Source organism: Lissotriton vulgaris, chromosome 8, assembly GCF_964263255.1.
Source record: "Lissotriton vulgaris chromosome 8, aLisVul1.2, whole genome shotgun sequence".
Lineage (NCBI taxonomy): Eukaryota > Metazoa > Chordata > Amphibia > Caudata > Salamandridae > Lissotriton > Lissotriton vulgaris.
Genome location: NC_141696.1, coordinates 322,246,382 through 322,272,520, shown reverse-complemented (window position 1 = coordinate 322,272,520; position 26,139 = coordinate 322,246,382).

The following is a 26,139-nucleotide window of genomic DNA, read 5'->3' as shown; positions in this document are numbered from 1 at the left end:
CCTTTTTGTTTAGCTGCTGCGTCACAAAAGTCACGCAAGAACGGCGCAAAAGAGCCGCAAGGGGCTTAAATCTGCCCCTTCCTTTGTACCCCTGACAATAAGAAAAATAGTGGCGTTGGATTGATAGTTTGACTATTTAAATGACTGGTAATGTAGCAGGCAACTGTTAGTGTTGTCACTGATCTGACTGAAATCACAATGGAGTTTGTCTGTCACTTTGCGTCTTGCCTGCGGACTGCTGCCTGCCAGTCCTAGGTTAACCTTTCAGTACTTTGTTTAGTGAGTTACGTGACTTTCGAAGTCACAGGTCCGCAAATAAATGAAAACTAAGCCTAATCAATATAATTTCGCGGAAATATTTTGTTATTGTTCTTTTGAAATGTTTGATTTGGTTGACATTGACAAGCAACAATCATCCATGTTTTCTGTTCTTTCTTTCATGTTGTACGTCAGCTCCCACCAGGGGCGAGAGGAGGACACAGGAGCAGCAGGCGGCGGATGCTGTTCATTAGGGCCAGGATCGGGCAGGCGAGGGCTCCTTTGCTGGCCCCAGTAAGTTTTCATTTTGGACTAGTACCTATTTTTCCTAGCGTTCCTCATTTGACTTTTTTCAAAATTGTCTTTGATCTTCTTGTAGACTGTATCTAAATTCTTATCCTGCCTCTACTATGACTCTCTGTGGTATTACTAGATTATTCTTATTAGTCTGTCTGTGTAGCTAACTAAGATTGCACGGTTGGCGAAACTCCCATGATTCTAGTCAGCAATAGCTCTATCAACTTAGTGCAGTCCTCTGGGATTGTCCATAATGTCTTTTGAAGTGTTCTATCTGGACTCATGCTTGCAAAAATTGCAAAACCTTTCGCTCAGTCACTCTAGTCTGGACCAAAAAACACAGATTGTATTTAAGTTTAAAAGCTTTATTAAAAGTAAACACATTTATTAAAATGAAGTCATAATAAAACTAAACGTTTAACTGATAATGGAAAAGTGGTTAGTGCTGACGATTAATTGAAGACATTTCTTGTGGTCGAGCCGAGCTCTCACCTGGTTTCAACTTGATCTTGTTGTTAGAAGTCCATCTTCTGTCTGTGTGGAGAAAAATGGTGCGTGTTAAAAAAACAGCCTTCATCAGTTGTGCCAAAAAGTGCAGCAAGACAACCTTCCCTGGAAAAAGGGACATTTTTTTTAACTTTAAAGTAGACAGTCACAAATTACATTGTTTTCACATGTCTTCATTCCTAGACCAAAGACTAGTGAGTGCTTTATTCTAACATTCTTAAATGTACTTTGTAGGTGGAACATCTGGTGGCGGGGCCAGCGTGGAGGTGGTGGTGCTCGACACGGAGGCGGAGGGCAATTCTTCAGGGGAGGAGGCGGCGGCTGTGAGAGTTGAGACGGTGGTGGTGGCGGCCAGAGGTAAGCTCTTATATATTCCTTACTTATTGAGATTGAAGACTAGCTGGGAAGGCAAGAATATGAGATGCATGGCTGGGTGAATGATGAAGCAATGATGGGTGGAAGGACAACAGCCTGGGTGGGTGACACAGAAACTGTATGTGTCCATATACCTGGATCATGCTACTATCTGACTCTTAGATAGCATATGTGTATCTAGAGCAGGGGTACTCATAGTACGGCCCGCGGGCTGGTGGTGGCCCGGCAAGCCTTCCTTGGCGGTGCGCAGACCTTACAGACAATCACTGCTCCCCCAGCCCCCACAGAGCAGAGGCTTTTTTGTATTTCACCTGTTAGCGCCCCTGCATCTCCACTCTGACAATCACTGCTCCCCCGGCCCCCACAGAGCAGAGTGGAGATGCAAGGCCACAAAGAGGTGAAATAGAACAAAGCCTCTGCTCTGTGGGGCCGGGCAAGCAGTGATTGTCAGGGTGGAGATGCAGGGGCGCTACAACAAACAAAGCCTCAATAATATGTTAATGGTCTTTTAAAGACCTGTTAAGTACTTTGGTGTTGTTGTCTGTGTGTGCGCGTTGAGGAAGCGGTCTCAACCCGGGCTGAAGGCTGACACAGATAGACACACACACAGTGAGATGACAGAGGGGGAGGGAGAGGGAGGGCAGGAGGGAGAGAGAGATGGAGAGGGAGGGCAGGAGGGAGAGCAGGAGGGAGAGAGATGTATGTAAATGCTGGGTCTGGTGGCTCAGTGGATGAGGGCATCTGCTGCAGGGACCTGTGTGCAACCTCATGGTCACAAGTTTTTGTTTTGCTTTAGCCCCGCCCCCTCTGACTCCGCCCCCACCAGTGCGGCCCTCGGCCACAAACTACACTGTAAATTTAGCCCCTGAGAGAAAGTTTGTGAGTACCCATGATCTAGAGAGAGTAGACGGTCAGTGGATGAACTAAGTGTAACTTTGAAGAGCATGTAACACTGCACCCGCACGTCCGTTCCAGTGTAGGAAAGGCAAGGAAAAGAAGTTTTAATTTTGTCCAAATACTACCATCAATAGTAGCAGTAGTTTGTATTGCAAGCACAGCATAGATCCGGTTATTACGGTGGCCACTCCCTACCTCTCTTAATAAGTTTAGTAGTACTCAGTCATTCATGTGTGGATGTATCACTGGTCACTCAATAAAAAGCAAAGCACCTAAAGTCATCCCATATATAAGCAAAAACATCCCATGTGAAGTGATAGATAATCAGATTATTTATCTTCTTCAATTTTCCATTTCTAGTACTCATTTCTACTGTAGGGTGAAAGTTAAATTAATTAAGCAGTAGCCCTTGAGTTGTAACAGAGTATTCTCAGTGCCACCCGTAATAGAAAAGTAAGAGCTTCACCACCTGCATGTACTGGACGGGTACAGTAACGCAACGCAAGTCTAGGTCACTCCTCATGGCGTGCGTCTCTTTTTCTCGGGTGCAAGTTTACTGCGCTGGCATTATGCCGGCTTGCAGAAGATAACGTACCAATTTTCCTAAACAAGAGACAAGAAGAAGAATAGGACTGGTGTACTTTCATAGTCGACTCCAATGGAAGTCCATAGTGCTCGTAGAATTTGTTCCTTAAACTCCCACTAATGTTAGAGCAAGGATGAAGAAGTGTGAGGTTAGATAGATACTGGCCTCAATAGTTATGTAATGCGCTTGCAAGTTGCTAGTTGTAGTGCAACACAAATTTCTGCTGAATGATTGAGTTAATCTTAAAGAGCATTGGTTACAGACTATGTCTTTCTTTCTTCATATAGGTTCTCCTTCCAAACGAACAAGGAGGAAGGAGCTGGCTAGAGCGGCCCGGCAACGGAGGATCGATGCCACTGTGGCCGAATATTGGCGGCTGGTGGCCCTGGAGGACGAAGAAAGTGTGCAGTCGACCACAACAACTACGTCGTCTGCATCGGCCTCCGTGCCCCCACGGGCTGCCAGTGCTACCCAGCACAGTGGTCCACCCAGACTGAGCCGGGCTGCCAAAGCCAAACGCCACCGCCGAGTAGCAAGGACAACAGCTTCCTCTCACAGCCGTTGCACCTGCAAGGCATTGAAGGCACGCCTGCGCCTCAGTACCCTGATGGTGTCCCGCCTCCAGCAGGAGCTCCACCACTTTTCAAAGGAGTTGGAGGGGCTCCGCGTAGAGCACGCCTTGCTCCGCCAGGAGCATGATGCCCTGGCCCAAAAAGTTGACAGCATCCACCCATAGTGTCCCTTGCCCCTTTTTTAGAGACTTTTGGGGGGTGGGAATTGGGAGTTGGGTTTTTGGGGACTTTTGAAGGACAATCGTTGGGGTTAGGGAGGGTCTTGCAGGAGATTATTTTGTTAGGGATATAAATATACTTTTTCAAACTTTATCTGAGCATACCCGTTTCTTACTGCTTGCCTGGTGGGTGGGGGTTTAACAGTGACTTTGTTTTCCTGAAAGTTTAGTTCCATTTTCTTCCTTTAAGTGTAAATGCCCAAATGTTTTCAACACTAAGTGCCTCTCACAGAGTAAGTGAAGTGAATCCAAGAGTCCTAGGACTTTAGTAGTACTACCTTCAGTCTCTCGTCTCTCCTACTAATACTCCATTATACCCCCAAACCACCAAACGCTTATCTTACCTGTAATTTGTGTTTGAAAGTAGGGCTAGACGCAGGGCTGGCTCCACGGGTAACAGCGAATAAGGTTGGCAATCTTGGTCGGATAAAATTTCCTCATAGCGGTGGTACTAGTGGTGTGACACAGTGGCAGTTGCATGCCTATGAAAAAAAAGAAAATGAAATCTGGTTTGTCCTCCTGAGCAATTCAACGGTACAACTGAGAATATAGCAGGTGACAGAAGTACACTAGAACAGTGCCACGTTGTAGCCTAACAAATGGTAAAGTATAACTACTAATTCGGTTGAAGTTCTTTGACATTAGCCATGGTTCTTTGTCAAGCAGAGTAAGAATATATCCTCGGATTTCTTCACCAGCCTGTTGCTATCACCTTATCCTCCCCAGCAAGTGTGTGGATTTATTGCTGTAATTTAGTCACACATCAATCAAAACCACACAGCCCGGGGGAAGAGGGTTAGGGTTTGAAAAATGGATGGGTACGGGGGTTTTTGGGAAAGGTTTTGGGAGACAAGAAAAAATAGCACAGCATAGACAAACAATTGTGAACATAAACAAATCTTTGGGTACAAACCTATCCATCAATCTTTGAAAGTGCATGCACTACTGCATGCATGTCAGTGAAAAGTAAGTAGTACTTTCGACAACTGTGCAAGAAAGAATGCGACAGTTCAGGGCCTGTGTGGAATTATTGATAACGATATTCAACATAAGGTCTCTGTAGCCAGATACCCGAGAGCCTTGCTGGTCACTATAAATCCATTCACAACAACACTCAGTGGGGTTGGTCTGGAAGGTATAGTAGATAGAAAAGGAGAAATTGCTTTTTTTCTAGGTGTCCCCTCACTCACCAGGGTTGCCCCTTGGTGACATGCTTCATCATTGGGGCCATCCCAGTCCTCTACGGCCTGGGGCGTGCTGCGACTTGCGAATTACGTAGGAGCACTTACAAATGACTATGTGTGGTGCAGATGTGATAGTGGAGTGGACTAAGTGATGTGTTAAGGGATCAATTTAGAAGCAGAGAGAGATCCAAGAAATGCAGTCACAGTCAGAGAAAAAGGCAAGGGATACTGTATCTATGTGGTTGTAGTGGTCCTGTTGGAAGTGGTAAGTAAGTTGCCTGCAGAAAAAAATCCTCTTATTAGCGGCACTCCTCCATTGCAGCCGACGCTTCGTCCATCGATGTTGGTCACCAGAAGACACCCTGTCCACTGCCTGCCTGATGCTGAATTGTGGCTCACTACTGTGAAGCCTGACTCCATCCTTTTTTCCCCATTGCAGAGACTGAAACCGGACTGAAACCCGGCCTGTAATTATTCAACGAAAAACAGGAAGTGATATAATATTACAACACCACTGATAAATAAATATAAGGTATGTAGGCTGTGGAGTGCAAAAAGTCACAATTTGATTTTCCTAGTAGACAGTACAATATTTTTGAAAGTGCGTACTCTGAGTCACCTTTTGAAGGATAAATAAGTATGGGCAAATTAATGTAGCGGATCTTTCCCCTCAAGCTAAGTGTACTGTAAACTGTGTTTTAGAACAAAATTAGATCTTCCTAGCAGTGCTCCCACCCAGACCCTTACTAAAGCCAGTCGCAAAAATGTAGAAGACCCCCAATCAAATCTCAAAAAACGAGGCCTAGCAGAAAACTGGTGACAAAACTTACTTTGAAAGTAAAAGTAGGCCGAAGTACCCCCTTCCTAATTACCCCTTACCCACCGTGGATTGCATTCAAACCACTTGCAAGCAACCAAGCAAAAGTAGCCATAGCCAGCATCGCTCCAAGACTCGAAATCCCCCCCACTCAAACACATGCAATAGAAATACTGCTAACCCTAACAAACCCTAAGTTAAGAATAGTGGCAAAGGCTTTCTTTAACTATGCCAAATCCCCCCTTTCCCACCATGGATTTTCTTCAAATGACTTGCAACCAAAATTACACATTCTCACGAGTGCTCTAAGACCGCAGAACTCAGTTGCAAAAATCTAGAACACCCCGAAACACATGCAATCCTGCTGCTAGGGCTAACCCTAACGAACCCTAAGTTACAAAAAGTGCCAAAAGGCTTTTCCGCGAGGATTTTGTCCCAACCACTTCTACCCGGTATTAGACCTTCCCAGGAATGCCCCAAGACCCGCCAACCCACCCGCCAAGAAGCATAACACCCCCAAACAGGCCAAAAGCAAAATCTCATACTTGCAATATTTCTCGGCCTTCGGTCCAAACGCGCTGCGTAGCTAGGCCATAAGTCGGGGTTACCACGACGGATTTCCTGAAAAGCAAATGCAATCAAGATTAGAGTGTCCCAGCAGTGCTCCCAGACCACGAAACTCACCCACAAACACCAGGAAGCCCCCCTAAGAGCACCTCAAAGGCAAGCAAGTCATCAAAAACACAAAAAAATTCCGCCTGGGATTTGGTCCAAAACACTTTTATCCGGTATTAGAGCTTCCCAGCAATGGCCCCAGAGCCGTCAACCCAGGAGAAAACGAGTAGAAGACCCCCAAACAGCCAAAGAGCAAAAGTACAAAAATGGGGACTTAGTCAATTTTTCACAAATTTCCCAAATCACTCCGCGCGCGCTCTGCAGCTAGGCCCTAACTCCCCTCTGCCACCATGGATTTGCTTCAAACCTCTTGCAAAGTAAAGTATATATAGCCAGCAGTGCGCCCAGACCCCGAAACCCACCCACAAACACCAGGAAGCCCCCCAAACAGGCCCCCGAAAACGCTACATTGAGCAAAATGTCAGAAATAGCCACAAAAAAATCGGCCTGGATTTTGTCCCAACCACTTCTACCCGGTATTAGACCTTCCCAGGAATGCCCCAAGACCCGCCAACCCACCCGCCAAGAAGCATAACACCCCCAAACAGGCCAAAAGCAAAATCTCATACTTGCAATATTTCTCGGCCTTCGGTCCAAACGCGCTGCGTAGCTAGGCCATAAGTCGGGGTTGCCACGACGGATTTCCTGAAAAGCAAATGCAATCAAGATTAGAGTGTCCCAGCAGTGCTCCCAGACCACGAAACTCACCCACAAACACCAGGAAGCCCCCCAAACAGGCCCCCGAAAACGCTACATTGAGCAAAATGTCAGAAATAGCCAAAAAAAATCGGCCTGGATTTTGTCCCAACCACTTCTACCTGGTATTAGACCTTCCCAGGAATGCCCCAAGACCCGCCAACCCACCCGCCAAGAAGCATAACACCCCCAAACAGGCCAAAAGCAAAATCTCATACTTGCAATATTTCTAGGCCTTCGGTCCAAACGCGCTGCGTAGCTAGGCTATAAGTCGGGGTTGCCACGACGGATTTCCTGAAAAGCAAATGCAATCAAGATTAGAGTGTCCCAGCAATGCTCCCAGACCACGAAACTCACCCACAAACAGACGGAACCTTCCCTAAGAGCACCTAAAAGGCAAGCAAGTCATCAAAAACACAAAAAAAATTCTTCCTGGGATTTGGTCCAAACCACTTTTATCCGGTATTAGAGCTTCCCAACAATGGTCCCAGAGCCGTCAACTCACCTGCAAAGAGGTACAACAACACCCCCACAAGTGCTGAGTCTTTCTTCATTGGGCGTAAACCAGCCCTCTGGTTTGATGGAAATAGGAGTCTGGAGGAGGAGGATAGAGGAGCATGTTCTTCTGAACTTGTGAACCTGAGGAATGCAGACTGCGGCAACTTCAAATCAATTAGCAAACCAGTGAAGACAGTTCTGCTGATGGGCTTGATTTTGTGATTATCTGATTAAAGTTTGAAATATATTAACTGTGCACAACAAAGAAAGACAGACACACAGGAATAAAAGTGAATAGGGACGAAAAAGAAAGTTATTGATTCGTTGTCTCATTTTCAGGGCTCGGTATCACGGTCCAGGAATAAGAATAAGGCTTCGTCATCATACTCTGCGAATTCAGGCAGGGTGAGCTCAGTGTCACCTGGCAGAGTACAAATTCCCTCATCTATGTTGCTGGCCACCTCCTCTTCATCCGGCACGCTTTCTCGTACTCTGAAATCTGGTGGTATGAGGTGCTGATTGATTCTTGATCATTGTTAACCTCTCCACATTTTTGGGCGAGAGGCGGCTCCGTTTGGGAGTTACAATGCCATCAGCAGCACTGAAAACCCGTTCAGAAGACACGCTTGCGAGTGGGCAAGACAAGTAGTTTAAAGCCAGGTTGGTGAGCTGTGGCCACAATTCTTTTTTCCCATGCCAATACGCCAATGGGTCAGAATTAACATAGACCTCTGTTGAGTCATTCAGATAGTCCTTCACCATCGACTCAAGGTCCTCTTCCAAGGTTCCTCCACTTTGCTTAGCTCTTGCTGTGCCTCTGACCTTTTGAGAACCAAACCCACGCAGAGCTAGCCAATCCTCTTCAGCCTCCAATGTTTCTGTTGTGTCTCGTGCAGATGATCCGGTTGCCGGTGTCTTTAATGGCTGAGAGGTCACTTGTGCCACAGCCACAGGTGCAGAAGTGGATTGTTTTGACTGGGGATGGCCTGCTGATGTACTGCCATTTCCTTCAATTTCCAGCCGTTCTCTTTCAAACCACTTGGCTGACAAGGCTAGCCAACGTTTGTACTTTGGAACATGTTGATCATCAAAAGGAAAGAATGCTTGGCCTGCCAGCGCCTTTTTGTAGCGTGGATCCAGAATAGTAGCACAAATGTATTGCTCTTCTGAGTGGATCTTTTTAAGACGTTCATCACCTTGTAGGAGCTCTAATAATTTCTCAGCCAGAAGCAAAGAGTCTTGGTTTTTGTCATCTTTTTCAAACACAGAACACACCTCCTTCAGTTGGTCCTCCAGCATGTACAACAATGGGATAGCTTTTCCCAAATTAGAGTCCTCCTTGCTGACTGCACGCGTGAAGAACTCAAAAGGACGAAGCATGCGTGTCAGGCTTTGAACTATGTCCCATTGCGGCCCACCCATCCTCAGCTCCTCTGTACCCTCTGTAAGGAAATATTGATCGAGTTCCGTATACTGCTCATACAGACGCTCAAGCATGTAGAAGGTTGAGTTCCAACGTGTTACCACCTCCTGGATGAGTGCTTTCACTGGCATTTTACGTTGATATAGCAGGCTCCTCAGCTGCTTCCGGGCCTTAAAAGAATGGCTGAAATGCTTGCACATTTTTCGGCAGGTGTCCAATACACTGTACGCTGCACTGCCTTTATTACCCAAGAATTTTTGGAGAACCAGGTTTATACAGTGCGCCAAACACGGCACTCTGAAATAGTAACCGTCCCTCATGGCCTTAACTATATTGGCGCCATTGTCCGTGGAAACATAACCAACCCGGCGTTTTAGTGGGGACAGCCAGTTAAGGACCTTTGTGTTAAAGACATCCAAAATGTTTTCTGCTGTGTGACGTTTCTCCAAACCAAACATGGCTAGTGTTGCATGTTTCCGAGCAGCTTTAAAAACAATGTCCGTGTCAACACCTGCGTTTAGCTTTGCTTTAGCCCCTGAAAAAGAGACCCAGTGTGCAGTGATGCACATGTAATCAGCGCCTGCGCCACTGGTCCACATGTCTGTTGTCAGATGTATAGTGTGAACAGCACTCTTCTGCAAAGCTGCCCCAATCACCTTCAGAACATCTTCATGTAGTGCTGGAACCGCAACTCGGGCAAAATAGAACCGGCTAGGAACCTTCCATTTAGGGCAGAGCGCTGCCACTAATTCTAGAAAACCAACCCCTTCTACAAAAGAAAAAGGGAGAAGGTCCAGAGCTAGCATTTTAGCCAGCTTAGTGTTATACAGACGCGTCAGTGGGTGGTTGCGTTCATATTGCGCTTCTGTAAACAACATCTTTTTAATGTTGCCCTGGACCAAGGATTTACGGGATGATGATGATGATATCTTCGACCCAGTTACGCTCGCTGATGAACTTTTCCGCATTGATGTCTCACTCTCTCCCACACTCTTAGTGTGCCTCACATGGGGTGTGCTGCTGACAGGGGTACTGGGTGTAAGTGAAGTGTTTGAATCGTCTTCTTCCTCCTCGTCATCATCAGATGAAAAATCAACGTTTTCATTACGTGCAATTCCCGCTTTCTTAAACGCCTCTAAGTGCGGAAACCATTGGACAGGGTGCGCTCTCTTAAGATGACCTCTCTGGCCTCCGGTACCATAGTTAGAACCAAGCTTACCACGACCAACTCGAACCTTACAAATGCTACAAATGGCTACGTTTTCCATTTTTGGGCAAACACTAAAGAAGTCCCAAACTGGAGACTTGAAATGTCTTTGGGGGCCGGAGGAGGCGGCGATACTGGTGGTGGTGGTCCTGCTGCTAATGCCAGATGAAGTGGAGGATGTGGATTGCCGAACTTCAGTACGTTTTGCACTTTCACCACCACGAATTGAGGTCGAGGTGGGTACCTTCTTGCGAGGAAGAAATATGGAAGCGGTAGGTTTTGGTGTACTACTTAACTCCAAATCTAATGATTCCATTTCCATTGCCTCCTCGTCGACATCATCATCACGCTCAGCAGCTTCTCGGGATAGGGTCAAAATGTCTCTTTGCTGCATGCCCGGTGGGGCTGCAGTGACCTTTGTGATGACTGGCTCGTCGTCATCGTGAGAGGCTTCATCACCAGCAGTATCTGTCACTTCTTGTTGAGCCTCATCACAGTCCATAGCTATGAGTTTTTCGACGACCTTCCTTTTACGCTTAGGTACCTTTGTCAGATCATGGTGTGCCTCACTCTCAGGCTGCGGTGATGGTACCCAATCGTCATCCAGATCATCAGTAGGAGGTGGGCTTGAAGAAGATGTAGACACCCCCCTTGATCTTTTCCTTGCTGGGGATATGGAAGACAGTGAATGATCATCAGGAGGAGTGGCTTCCAATGATACCTCGGCTTCATTGTCGATTTCCTGATGTGCCCCTACTTCGGGAGGAACAACTATTGTGGGCACTTGTGAACCTCCATGCACCTTTGCTTGCGCATCTCCTTTTGCTGCCTCTTCTTCCACATGTACTTGGGCGTGTACTTGCACATGGTGTTGTTGTTGCGGCTGTGGTTGTTCAACACTTGTCAGATGAGTTACAACAACCTGTGTTGATTCAGGGACATTGCTGCTACTTTCTTGCGATGAGCCAACATCACTGGTCGATGGTGATTGGAGAAGTACACTGACTGCCTCTGAAGCACTCAAAGGCTTTGACTTAAGTTGGTGTGGTGGTGGAGGCACTGAACCTAATGGAGCAGGGGTGCTGCTCCCAGCTTGGTCCCCAGCAGATCCTGCTGCTGCAGGCGTACTTTTTTATTTTGCTCCCAAAAAACGTGGCGGGTGGCACACCAGCCTCCTTGGTAACTTGCTTCTTCTGCTCCTTACTAGCAACTTTCTTGCTAGAGGAGCTACGGAGACCTTTTTTTGGGGCCATCTTCTTCAGAGCAGGTCAGACAGCAGGCCGCAGTTGCACGAATTGTAGAGTTGTCTGAGGCCAGACGTGACGTCGCGTGACGTTATGCTGCACACACACACCGCTGCAGGACTTCTTCCTGGCACTGGTGGTTCTCTTGAGTCTTGTGCACCTAAAAACAATGGAAGACAGAGGAACATCAGTTCAGTTATACAGCACAAAAAAAATCGAAAAACACTGCAAAATCAGCACAATCCCATTCCATCCATGCCCTCCATGATGTTTAAGTTCAAGACAGCCCACAGAAAGACTAGGCCCATGCTAGACTCAAATACCCCTGGTGAAAAGGCCACAAGTACAGGCCCAAAAAACGAAAATCACTGAAAAATCAACACAATCCCAATCCATCCATGCCCTCCATGATGTTTAAATTCAAGACAACCTACAGAAAGACTAGGCCCATGCTAGACTCAAATACCCCTGGTGAAAAGGCCACAAGTACAGGCCCAAAAACCGAAAATCACTGAAAAATCAGCACAATCCCAATCCAACCATGCCCTCCATGATGTTTAAATTCAAGACAACCCACAGAAAGACAAGGCCCATGCAAGACTCACTACCCCTGGGCATAAATAAAGGTTGAAAAGTAGGCAAATGGTTGCAGGCCTAACAACAAAGCCTGCATTCAAAATGGCCACTTGCCTGCCAGCACATGGCCAGTGCCTGTAGCTGCACTCAAAATGGCCACCAGCCAAATGGCCTGTCCCTCCCCATGAACACCCCCAAAAATCGAAAAACACTGCAAAATCAGCACAATCCCATTCCATCCATGCCCTCCATGATGTTTAAGTTCAAGACAGCCCACAGAAAGACTAGGCCCATGCTAGACTCAAATACCCCTGGTGAAAAGGCCACAAGTACAGCCCCAAAAAACGAAAATCACTGAAAAATCAGCACAATCCCAATCCATCCATGCCCTCCATGATGTTTAAATTCAAGACAACCTACAGAAAGACTAGGCCCATGCTAGACTCAAATACCCCTGCTGAAAAGGCCACAAGTACAGGCCCAAAAAACGAAAATCACTGAAAAATCAGCAAAATCCCAATCCATCCATGCCCTCCATGATGTTTAAATTCAAGACAACCCACAGAAAGACTAGGCCCATGCTAGACTCAAATACCCCTGGTGAAAAGGCCACAAGTACAGGCCCAAAAAACGAAAATCACTGAAAAATCAGCACAATCCCAATCCATCCATGCCCTCCATGATGTTTAAATTCAAGACAACCCACAGAAAGACTAGGCCCATGCAAGACTCACTACCCCTGGGCATAAATAAAGGTTGAAAAGTAGGCAAATGGTTGCAGGCCTAACAACAAAGCCTGCATTCAAAATGGCCACTTGCCTGCCAGCACATGGCCAGTGCCTGTAGCTGCACTCAAAATGGCCACCAGCCACATGGCCTGTCCCTCCCCATGAACACCCCCAAAAATAGAAAAACACTGCAAAATCAGCACAATCCCAATCCATCCATGCCCTCCATGATGTTTAAATTCAAGACAACCCACAGAAAGACTAGGCCCATGCAAGACTCACTACCCCCGGGCATAAATAAAGGTTGAAAAGTAGGCAAAATGGTTGCAGGCCTAACAACAAAGCCTGCATTCAAAATGGCCACTTGCCTGCCAGCACATGGCCAGTGCCTGTAGCTGCACTCAAAATGGCCACCAGCCACATGGCCTGTCCCTCCCCATGAACACCCTCAAAAATCGAAAAACACTGCAAAATCAGCACAATCCCATTCCATCCATGCCCTCCATGATGTTTAAGTTCAAGACAGCCCACAGAAAAACTAGGCCCATGCTAGACTCAAATACCCCTGGTGAAAAGGCCACAAGTACAGGCCCAAAAAACGAAAATCACTGAAAAATCAGCACAATCCCAATCCATCCATGCCCTCCATGATGTTTAAATTCAAGACAACCTACAGAAAGACTAGGCCCATGCTAGACTCAAATACCCCTGGTGAAAAGGCCACAAGTACAGGCCCAAAAACCGAAAATCACTGAAAAATCAGCACAATCCCAATCCATCCATGCCCTCCATGATGTTTAAATTCAAGACAACCCACAGAAAGACAAGGCCCATGCAAGACTCACTACCCCTGGGCATAAATAAAGGTTGAAAAGTAGGCAAAATGGTTGCAGGCCTAACAACAAAGCCTGCATTCAAAATGGCCACTTGCCTGCCAGCACATGGCCAGTGCCTGTAGCTGCACTCAAAATGGCCTCCAGCCACATGGCCTGTCCCTCCCCATGAACACCCCCAAAAATCGACAAACACTGCAAAATCAGCACAATCCCAATCCATCCATGCCCTCCATGATGTTTAAATTCAAGACAACCCACAGAAAGACTAGGCCCATGCAAGACTCACTACCCCTGGGCATAAATAAAGGTTGAAAAGTAGGCAAAATGGTTGCAGGCCTAACAACAAAGCCTGCATTCAAAATGGCCACTTGCCTGCCAGCACATGGCCAGTGCCTGTAGCTGCACTCAAAATGGCCACCAGCCACATGGCCTGTCCCTCCCCATGAACACCCCCAAAAATCGAAAAACACTGCAAAATCAGCACAATCCCATTCCATCCATGCCCTCCATGATGTTTAAGTTCAAGACAGCCCACAGAAAGACTAGGCCCATGCTAGACTCAAATACCCCTGGTGAAAAGGCCACAAGTACAGCCCCAAAAAACGAAAATCACTGAAAAATCAGCACAATCCCAATCCATCCATGCCCTCCATGATGTTTAAATTCAAGACAACCTACAGAAAGACTAGGCCCATGCTAGACTCAAATACCCCTGGTGAAAAGGCCACAAGTACAGGCCCAAAAAACGAAAATCACTGAAAAATCAGCACAATCCCAATCCATCCATGCCCTCCATGATGTTTAAATTCAAGACAACCCACAGAAAGACTAGGCCCATGCAAGACTCACTACCCCTGGGCATAAATAAAGGTTGAAAAGTAGGCAAAATGGTTGCAGGCCTAACAACAAAGCCTGCATTCAAAATGGCCACTTGCCTGCTAGCACATGGCCAGTGCCTGTAGCTGCACTCAAAATGGCCACCAGCCACATGGCCTGTCCCTCCCCATGAACACCCCCAAAAATCGAAAAACACTGCAAAATCAGCACAATCCCATTCCATCCATGCCCTCCATGGTGTTTAAGTTCAAGACAGCCCACAGAAAGACTAGGCCCATGCTAGACTCAAATACCCCTGGTGAAAAGGCCACAAGTACAGGCCCAAAAAACGAAAATCACTGAAAAATCAGCACAATCCCAATCCATCCATGCCCTCCATGATGTTTAAATTCAAGACAACCTACAGAAAGACTAGGCCCATGCTAGACTCAAATACCCCTGGTGAAAAGGCCACAAGTACAGGCCCAAAAAACGAAAATCACTGAAAAATCAGCACAATCCCAATCCATCCATGCCCTCCATGATGTTTAAATTCAAGACAACCCACAGAAAGACAAGGCCCATGCAAGACTCACTACCCCTGGGCATAAATAAAGGTTGAAAAGTAGGCAAAATTGTTGCAGGCCTAACAACAAAGCCTGCATTCAAAATGGCCACTTGCCTGCCAGCACATGGCCAGTGCCTGTAGCTGCACTCAAAATGGCCACCAGCCACATGGCCTGTCCCTCCCCATGAACACCCCCAAAAATCGAAAAACACTGCAAAATCAGCACAATCCCAATCCATCCATGCCCTCCATGATGTTTAAATTCAAGACAACCCACAGAAAGACTAGGCCCATGCAAGACTCACTACCCCTGGGCATAAATAAAGGTTGAAAAGTAGGCAAAATGGTTGCAGGCCTAACAACAAAGCCTGCATTCAAAATGGCCACTTGCCTGCCAGCACATGGCCAGTGCCTGTAGCTGCACTCAAAATGGCCACCAGCCAAATGGCCTGTCCCTCCCCATGAACACCCCCAAAAATCGAAAAACACTGCAAAATCAGCACAATCCCATTCCATCCATGCCCTCCATGATGTTTAAGTTCAAGACAGCCCACAGAAAGACTAGGCCCATGCTAGACTCAAATACCCCTGGTGAAAAGGCCACAAGTACAGCCCCAAAAAACGAAAATCACTGAAAAATCAGCACAATCCCAATCCATCCATGCCCTCCATGATGTTTAAATTCAAGACAACCTACAGAAAGACTAGGCCCATGCTAGACTCAAATACCCCTGCTGAAAAGGCCACAAGTACAGGCCCAAAAAACGAAAATCACTGAAAAATCAGCAAAATCCCAATCCATCCATGCCCTCCATGATGTTTAAATTCAAGACAACCCACAGAAAGACTAGGCCCATGCTAGACTCAAATACCCCTGGTGAAAAGGCCACAAGTACAGGCCCAAAAAACGAAAATCACTGAAAAATCAGCACAATCCCAATCCATCCATGCCCTCCATGATGTTTAAATTCAAGACAATCCTAGAAAGACTAGGCCCATGCAAGACTCACTACCCCTGGGCATAAATAAAGGTTGAAAAGTAGGCAAATGGTTGCAGGCCTAACAACAAAGCCTGCATTCAAAATGGCCACTTGCCTGCCAGCACATGGCCAGTGCCTGTAGCTGCACTCAAAATGGCCACCAGCCACATGGCCTGTCCCTCCCCATGAACACCCCCAAAAATAGAAAAACACTGCAAAATCAGCACAATCCCAATCCATCCATGCCCTCCATGATGTTTAAGTTCAAGACAACCCACAGAAAGACTCAGTCCACCCACCACTGAGTACCCCTTGGCAAAAGGCCCCAAAACAGCCCAAAAATCGAAAATTCCAAAATTTTAGTTGCAGCAACTGTAATGCCCCAAACAAACTTACTTGTAAAATTTCTAATCCAACAGTGATCCAAAGAAAGTCAAAAAGGCCTCAAATCCAAAGATCCAGCAGCATCCACAAAAAGTAATCCTTCCAGCTCCAGATCCAAATGAAAAGTGACCAGGAGATGGACAAAGCACTGGGAGGAGCCTGCTGAACAGGAACAGGAAGTTGAAGACTGTGGGGCACTTCCTTCCTCCCACCCCCCTCCCCCCTCCCCAAAATGGACTCCTCGCTAAAAAAGTGCAGGCAAATGTCAACCTAAGGAGTTATTCAGATAAAAATCATCATTTCAAGAAGGTTTATGCTGCTTGCTGGTGGATTTCTTGTGCATAATTGCAAATTTTATATTTTCGCTTGTGCGAGATTCTTGCTGCTCGCCGCATCTCAAATCTCGCAATTGCGAAGTACCGCGAGACGTGATCTCGCCGTACTCGCGTTGACAAACTATCGCTGGCAAGCCGCGATGACGTAATCGCGCTCGCCAATTCCCGCGGGATCACACAGCAAGATCCAAAATGGCGCAGCACTCGCAAACTATCAAGAAAAACAACTCGGCAAACGATGATAAACGCCGCGCGCCGCAAAAATTGTATCACCAACGCCGCGCGCCGCAAAAAAAATCCGCTGCGTGCGAATTTGCGGATTTTGCGGGAAATTCGCAAATCTCGCGGATTGCGAATTTCCCAAAAATCCGCAAAATCCGCGAGCGAAACGGATTTTCCGCCCATGCTTATATAAAACATGATATATAAATGAAACTTCACACAGTGCAATTAGGAAACTTGTATATGAGTTCCAGCTCCCTCATTGACCAATCTATGGTACTCATGGCAAGTCACTTTGAATGTCATTTATAATATGGGGGTCAGGAGGTGATCCAATATTCTCCTACGTTAGCTAAAGTATGGGCAGAGGAACTGCTACACTCAGAGACCCCCAACTGCCTGTTTGGAATTTTCCTACTAAAATGGCATCTACAATTGAGGAGGAAGTACAGCACGCATGGCATGCCATAGATTTTCACTCACTCTGCATTATTTTATGTTCTATATCCTCAAAATACCAAGGCATGAATTTGTATCAAAACAAAAAACAATGACACTTTTGTGCATGGATTTTCTTTCTTGCTCACCAGGGCTATTGTATGTTATTCTTATCTTGGATAACCAGACCTCACCTGGCAGACCCAGAAAGGTAAATCAATGATGGTCACCATGTCCTATTGAAGGTGGTGTGACTATTTCTTTGACCGTGCATTACTGGAGAGGCGAGCAGATCTAGGGTTTCTCACAGTGGAGCCAGCAAATATGGTGGATGAGGCAATCACCATTTGCATCTTCCAGCCTCTAAATGAGGCCCTATGTCTCCTTGCACCATTAACGCCCAATCATATTGCGTTTGTCTAGAGGTGAGGACTAGTTCTCATTTTCAATGAAGTCTTTATTGTTTATTATTGTGATGGTGTACTACAGAAGAATTTTTGTCTATAGATAAATGAAATAACAGCCTTGTTTACTGTCATATAAGTGCCTTAGCAATGGGTAATGATAATAAAATATGAACATATCATGGCTGCAAGACATTCGGTAATTGGTTTAGAGGAGTGGAAGCCCCACCCAGGCAAAACCACAATCATTGTCACAGTGAACCAAAAAAGTAACTGACCCGTACTTAACCCCCTAGTAGTTAGTCTTTACTTAGAGGCAATATATAAAGTATTTTTTTCGGAACACAAAAAGTAATAAAGTGAAAACACCACAAAATAAATATGCCACACCTATTTGAAAAATAGAGTGAATATTAACAAATAAATTGTTACCAGAACAACGAAAATTCAAGAAGTTGAACTAGAGATGTAGACTTTTAAGGTTTTAAGTAAAAATAGGGCTAAGATGCAGAAAGTGCCTACTGTGCGTATCTCATTGTGTTGAAAGGGCACTAAGTCACAATTTCAGGCTGACCACAAAGGAACGCAGGCTGGGCAAAGCACTGAGTTTGGCCCACTGGGACCATATGTCCTTGGTGTGAGGTCTGCGCAGTGTTGGTTTGCAAGGCTTTTCGCCAACCTGCATTAGTGCCAATGAAGCTTTCAGTTGTGCAGCGAGGCTTTGTGGGGCTTTGCATTGCTTGGTACCAGCTCCAGTTAAGCTCTCAGCTGTGCAGCAAGCTTTTCAAGGCTTTTTGTCAATTCAGGCTGGATTTTAAGGAACATTCAGTGAGGCAAAGAGGAGTTCTCTCTAATGCCAGCCAAGGGTCAAAGACTTGGGGACACCTATTGAGCATCAGGGCTCATCCAGCAGAAGCCAGCAGCTGGGCTCAGGCAGGTCCACATGCAGTTTGAGGCAGGACCATTTGCAGCAGGTCAGCTGGGCAGTTGCATGAAAGACTCTGAAGTTTGATGCGTTGTTCTGACCGACTTTTTCGGCCCTCCTTTGAGGGAAGATGATTGGAGGTGACTCCAGTCTATTATCATTCTAGTGCAAGGATTAGAACCATAGACAGGGCCTATTCACAAGGCATAGTAATATAGTTCCGTACCCTTTTCCTTAGATCAGGGCTTATAAACTTATGTTAGGGGATAGATTCATTAGTATTTGTGATTATCCGTCCTTTTGCAAGAGTGTTAGTATACCTTCTATGGAGTTATGCTTATTTCGGGCCTTGTAGGCCTCAAACGGGAGAGACTCCATCTTCCTTTCTGCCCCGGCAGCTTGAGATGCTTTTAGGTCAAATGTAATGTTTTACTTACGAGGTGTTGTTCGCTTGGAGAGAACCGGCTCAGGCTGGCCCTTGTCGAAAGACTGTATTTTTCTCCACTCCGAAGACACAACATCAGGCCGGCCGGCTGGGAACGTGTCCTTGGTACGGGGAGGTACAAGAATTTGGTTGGCGGCAGGTTACTGGCCGTAACTTTCCATGAAGGAACGAGCTTCTATATTAGTGAAAGCATTAAGCAGTTAGTCAGTCAGTCCGTAGGCGGCAGCTAGCCGTTAGCATCAATGCCGTTAATTATTTCCAGGCAGACAGTCGCCATTTTGAAGTCCGAGAAAGACCAAGAAGCTGATACTCTCTTAGAAAGATTGAAGTTATTTTAGCTGGAGCAGCTGGCGAGCTTTGACCTTTAAGATCAGAGCATTCCGAGTGAAGCAGTTAGTCAAGAGAACGAATACCAGAGTGGCTGAAACTGAGTTATAAGATCGAAGCCGAGAAGTGAAGATGGGCCGTGATTGAGAGGAGAGAGGAGTAGTGCAGAACAGCCAGAGAGAAAGCAGCTAATGAGAGGAAGGTTCCAGTGACTTGGAGGGAAGCAGAGAAGACAGAGCATAGCGGTGCAGACGTGTATCCGTGACTGCAGAAGTGTGACCTTAAGACGAGCCAAGGCACAGACGAGAAGGGAACCTAGATGACTGCTGAAACCAGACTTCACATTAATCAGGTGACGTCGATCTTTTTCCCCCTAGTGTGCACATTCTAACCTTTCATTTTCCTTTGCAGGCTATATGTTATAGTATGGTATTATGTTGTTATGATTATTGTAATAAAGTACCCCAGTTCTTAGTGAACCAGCATGTGCCTTTTATTCTTGTGCAATCAGGGTAACTTGTTCTTCTAGTCAGATATTGTTTTCGTGAACGGACGTGATTCCCGGTCAGGTAAGGAGTAACTGAACAATGAGGGAGAGAGGGGCCCCTGAAGTGAAGAATAGGTTGTTCATCATCTAATTCGGTAAACCGTTGTGTGATCTATAATATTGTAGTATCATATCCCTAGTAGATAATGAAAGATTCCTTCCAATGGTATTCATAGGAAAGTGATCGTCGTTGGTAAGCGGCGTTATACCCGCAGGATTGCGGCTTGGGATGTAAGTAAGAGAACACCAGGGAGGAAACTGGTGCATATACCCGCAGGATTGCGGCTTGGGATGTAAGTAAGAGAACACCAGGGAGGAAACTGGTGCATATACCCGCAGGATTGCGGCTTGGGATGTAAGTAAGAGAACACCAGGGAGGAAACTGGTGCATATACCCACAGGATCGTGGCTTGGGAGGGCACTGATTGTGGTCAGTGTGTAATGGTAGCTAATCAGAACTGCCCTAGGGTAGATTAGTCTGGGCCCAAGCTGCCGCGAGACTAACTGGTGTGAGTGTGATATTGTAGAAAACTTGCGCATGTACATTGCTAATTCCCCCATCCTTAGGTATGAGACATAGATACCTGTTGTAAATAGGTCCTGAGGAGGGAGTTGATTACGTTCCGGCTGGGTTGGTGGTGCTCTGAGGAGCTGATTCTATCTAGTCTGAGAATCCGGTCGTTACATGCGTCCATGTAGCTCGCTCAGTAGGTCAGACAATTGACCTTTGAAGTCTCTCTGAGTAGCCTGGGATGAAGGCAAACAGGTCCAGTCTTCCTTTTCAGACAGCAAGGCAGTCCTTCAAGCAGGATGGCAATCCTGTGGCAGCAGGGCAGTCCTTCTTTTCTAACTTGTACAGGTCCAGGAGTGTTCTGATTAGTGGCACTGGAGGTCCTATATGTTTACCGGGTGCCAGCCTTTGATTGGGGGACTCCTGGGCGTACCCTCGCATCTGGTTCTGGAAAGCTCTTCGGCTTCCCCTGTCAAGGCTTTAAACTGTCTGAGGTTAAAATAAAGGCAGAGCAGGCCTGGTGTCAAGTTCCATTGTGTCTGTAGGAGGCACATCCCTCCAATGTGTAAGTCGGACTGGGTACAGTTCCCTCCAGTCATCCTGTAAGGATGGCCCATTTTGGACACATTTAAGCCCCTTTGAATAACTGTCTTGAAGCAATACACAATCCCCAACATTAGAGCCATTCACAGTCAAATGACACAGGACACTGGCAGAAGAACAAAATGGTTGGGTCAATAAAATGCCAACTTTCCAAAAGGGCTTTTTCAGAATTGTAACTTAAAATCGAACTTCACCATTAAAGATGATTTTACATTGCCATTAATTTGAGTGTAAACAGCATATCTCTATCTACTCCCAATCCAGATTTAGCACATGTTAAATGAAATAAGTTAAGCCTGTGTTAGTCAATGGGAGAAAACTGACCTTACCACAAGGTTAAATAACTTTAGGAGTTATTCACTGCCAAAACCCGTAAAACCTAAGTGTACATGCCCTACAATTTAAATACAAAACACGCTGGGCCTACCTTAGGGGTGGCTTATAAATATTTGAAGTAAGGTTTTGGCCTGGGAAAATATTTTTTGCCAGGTCAAAATGGTAGTTTAAAACTGCACTAGAGGCTGCAGAGTCAGGCCTCAGACATGTTCTAAAATGCTGTTTCAGTGACTGGCACAATGAGTGCTGCAGGCTCACTTGTAGCATGTAATCTACTGTGAGTACATGTAGTGTGATTTCCTAGGCACTAGGAGTAGGACAACTTCGCCTTGTTTGAAAGAAAGAGCACAATCACTTTAGCATGAGTGAGCAGGGAATGAGTGCACAGAGTCCTCACAGCCAACAAAAAGGGGTTCAGCAGAGGAAGGCAGAGGAAATCAAAAATGTTTGTTGTGACCCTGCAAAAAAGGGCCAGGTCCAAGAATGACCCCTTTTAATTGTTTCATGCATATCAAGAGAAAAGAGAAGCAGGATGCAGGATTACCATTGCTGCTATTTTGTTCTCTCACAAATTATCTTCTTCACCTGGTCAAAATTTGGCATAAGTGGTCTGCCGAAGGAAAAGGAAGACACTGATCAACGGGTAGGCTGTCCTTTAATACACCATGCAACCTGCTAAATGTTCTACAGAGATTGATGTCTGTCATTTTTCAGGCCCAGGCTGGAGCCCACAAGAGGATACAATTGCGAATCTCCATGTCCTAACAACACTGTCATTTTGCACCTTATACCACATTTGCCATGGGATACCATACTTAATGGAAATTATGTAAAATTCTCTGATTCTGACTTGGGCTGACACAAAAAAGTAAGTAAGTAAATACATAAATCAGCACTTGTCCTTTGGTGGCTGACCAGAGGTTTTCCTACATTCCTAATTTTCCAAGGTGTTTGAAATGAGGATCTCTAGTTGGCAATGGTTTGCACCGTTGTCCAAGTAGGAACCCTTGCATCTAGTCAGGGTAAGGGAGTTACACCCTTAGACATCTCTTGTTCACCCCCTTGGTAGCTTGGCACGAACAGACCTGCTTATCTCAGAGGCAGTGTGAAAAGCATGTGTGCACAAATACAGTAAACAGTGAAAACACGGATAGTGAGAGGAATGCGACCACTGACTTGCCGGCAGAAGATCAAGAATCTACTTGAGTGTTGCTCGAATACGGAAGAGATGAATGCGTCATGAAGTGTGCTCGCGCTGTTGTGCTCAGTGTGTTCTATACATTTGCTATGGGAGGTTGACCTGACCAGACTGCCTTCTGCTGTCTGGCCGTGATCTGAGTGTATAATGTAAGATTGCGTGACGATGCCTACCCTATTCATACACTCTATGCCAACTACTGCAACAGCTAACCCTTGGGCGCTGTATGTGTCCGAATCGAAAGGCTCACTATGACCAGGATCGGGAGGGGTGGGGGGGAATTGAGATTGTTAGTCGGTTGACTTTGTTCTGCAAAATCGAAAAAATGAGACCGAGATCACATAAGGGCTATACGGCCGCCATCATTGGTGTCCTTTGAACATTGCAATTAGATCATATGTGGTGCCTACAGGAGCTCAGTCTTTTTTTCTGGGAAATCCACTTGTAAAGATGATGTGTGTTATTGAGCTCTTCTGTGACTGTATAGTACACTGATTGCGGCCGGCCCTGCCAGTGGGTTGTAGGCACACCGCTGTGTATATGAATAATGTACAATAAAGGTCTACCAAAAAAAACAACAAAAAAAAAACAGTGAAAACACTACAAATGGACATCAAACAAGACCAAAACGACAAAAATCCATACTAAATATATTCAGTTATCGCCAAAAATAGGTTATTCACACCAAAAAATCTTGTAGCAACAAATAGCTCTCCCTGGAGTTATTACAACGTCGTGTCAGATGAAAATCCCAAAGTATGGCACCGCATGTGAGGTATGCAGCATTGGGCCCAGAGTCACACAGAAAACCAAGGAACAATATGAGGTGAATGAGGAAAACAAAGACAGTGCATGCCGTCGGGTAGGTGATGCTTAGTTGGCGCCAGGCAGTGTCATTTCCTTACGGCCACAGGGGAGGTTAGACGTTGGTTCCTTCCTACGATGCAGGGGGGTGAGGCGTTGGTTTCTTACAGTTGCAGGGGAGGCTACTTTGCAGTGGCATTGAGGCGTTGGTTCCTTATGACGCTGGATTTGGGATGTCACCCACGTTAGGTATCGGCTCCGCGATGATGAAGCACTGGTGTCGGTGAAGTCAGGGCTGCGGTGCGAGTTGGGGCAGTGCGTTGTGCACTTTACGAGCGGTGCCCGCGGCTTTCGTGCCGGTCGCAGCGTCATTCACCGGCATCGGTGTTGCTTTAACACTCTGTGGTAGCTGACTAAGCAGTTCCAGTTGCAGGAGGACAGAGGCAATGAAGTATTTGTGTCCCTGAGACATCAGAACAGGAGGCAAGCTCTACACCAACCTCTTGGAGATCTTCTTCAAGCAGGATACACACACGGTTCCTCTTCTTTGCAGAAACAGCCACTGCACCCCAACACCAGACAACACACAGCAAAAGAGAAGTACTTCTCCTTCAGCTTTCCCAGCTTTTCTCTTGGCAGAGGTTCCTTTTGAGTGCAGAAGTAATCTAAAGTTCTGGGGTCTGAGACCCAATATGTATACTGCATTTCTCTTTGTCCTCTTTTGGCAGCAGAGGGGTCTGTGCTCAGTCAAAACCAGTTATGTCCTTTCTGGCCCAGCTTCCTGGCAGGAGGTGGAGACTCTAAATGCAGCCGAGGTCTATTCAGCCCAGTCATGACCATTCCAGGAGAGGCAGCGCACACCTCACCCCCAGTGGCTGTCTGAAGAGAATGCACATCCCCAGCCCCTGTCACTCCAAAACCAGACAGTCAACACACAAACAAGCTGGGGTACAAAGGTTGGATAAGCAAGAAAATAGCTACTTTCTAAAAGTGGTATTTTAAAGCACACAATATAATAATCACCTTCACTAAAAGATGCATTTTCATATTCTGAGCTCAGGCCTACTAAACTCCATCTTTCTATTTTGTCTCAATGGGAAGTTATACTTGTAAGATGTTGCAAAGTATACCCCATTCTATCCGTTTGGACAGATAGCCTTTCAATAGAGAAAAACAAAATGTTACTATCAGCATATGTCACACATACCAGTACATGTCCTACCTTTCACATACACTCCACCCTGCCCATGGGGATACCTTTGGCCTAACTGAGGGGTTTCGTACATGTAAGAAAAGGGAAGATTAGGGCCCGACAAATGGGTGCACTTGCCAGGTCGATATGGCAGTAAAAACTGTGTGCAGACACTGCAGTGGCAGCCTTGAGAACCCTTTGAGTGGTTGCTTGTGTGGGTGGCACAATCAGTGCTGCAGGCCCACTAGCAGCATTTGCTTTACAGGCCTTGGGCACACATAGTGTACTGCACTAGGGACTTGGTAGTAAATAAAATGAGCCTGTCATGGAAACGCCAATCCGTAAACATAATTTACAGGGAGAGCATATGCACTTTCGCATTGATCAGCAGTGGTAAAGTGCCTAGAGTCATAAAACCAACAAAAACAGGTCAGACGCAGGAGTCCAAAAAGTCTGGGGATTATTTTGCTGAAAACCCAGGTCTAACACAAGGTGTTGCAAGGGTTACTAGCTGTTTTTTTTTAGGTAAAGGTATTAAATTACCTTACTGTGTACCAAGTAAGCAGTTGCACAAAGGATCTTCCAAGTAAGCAGTTGCACAAAGTATCTTTATCTGTTTTAATTAAAAGGTTTGGCCCACAAAGAAGAAGCAGTATTTCTGTGCAGCTTCTGTTCTGCCATTTGCAGCAGGAACAAATACAGTTCTTAAATATTTCAGTGACAGGTGGCTACCAAGTTTATCAAAATGCCACATTGACTGGATGCTTCAAGATATTTAGTGTTCCCACAATGGCCAAAAGAAAACATGGTTACAAATAAAATAAACTTTATGGATTGGGTCTCAGTTTTTGAGTAAGAGAGCAGTGCCCATAGCAAAATTATGAGCAACCGGTGCATAGATCTCATTTTGCAGGAACGAATGCTACATTTCCCATAAGACGCTCATGGTATAGTGTATACAGGTCTAATTAACTCTGTCAGGAATAGCCATATTGTGTATTGACAAATATTTTCCGCGATCAACACACAAATATCTTATGTCTAACCTGTTAGATCTGCTGCAAATGCCTTTGAACCACCCCTCATTTTTGCTAATTTCCAGTGTGCACTAACCACGCAATGTTGAGCTGGCACTTGCAACTTAATTAGCAGTAATCCCTCAACTGTTATAGATTGAGTATTTAGGGATAAAAGCCCTTGGTGTTGTTTAATTCTATTCAGCAGCTGTTTTAAAAAGCGATGGCTACATATATTAACATTAATGCATCCTAGGGGTACTTTTAAATGAAGTATTGTTACTGGCTGTTAGTAATGGGGTTTTTAGGTTGGTTAGGTTGTGCCCCTGAGCCAGGCAGACCACACCACTCTGGACAGGGCAAGTAACTTACACACCAAAGATAAACTGTGCTCACACTCTGATAGCTTGACACAGAGTAGGCAGGCTTGTCATCAGAGGCAATATGTAAAGCATTTGCGCAACACACCCAAAAAGTAACACCATTAATACACC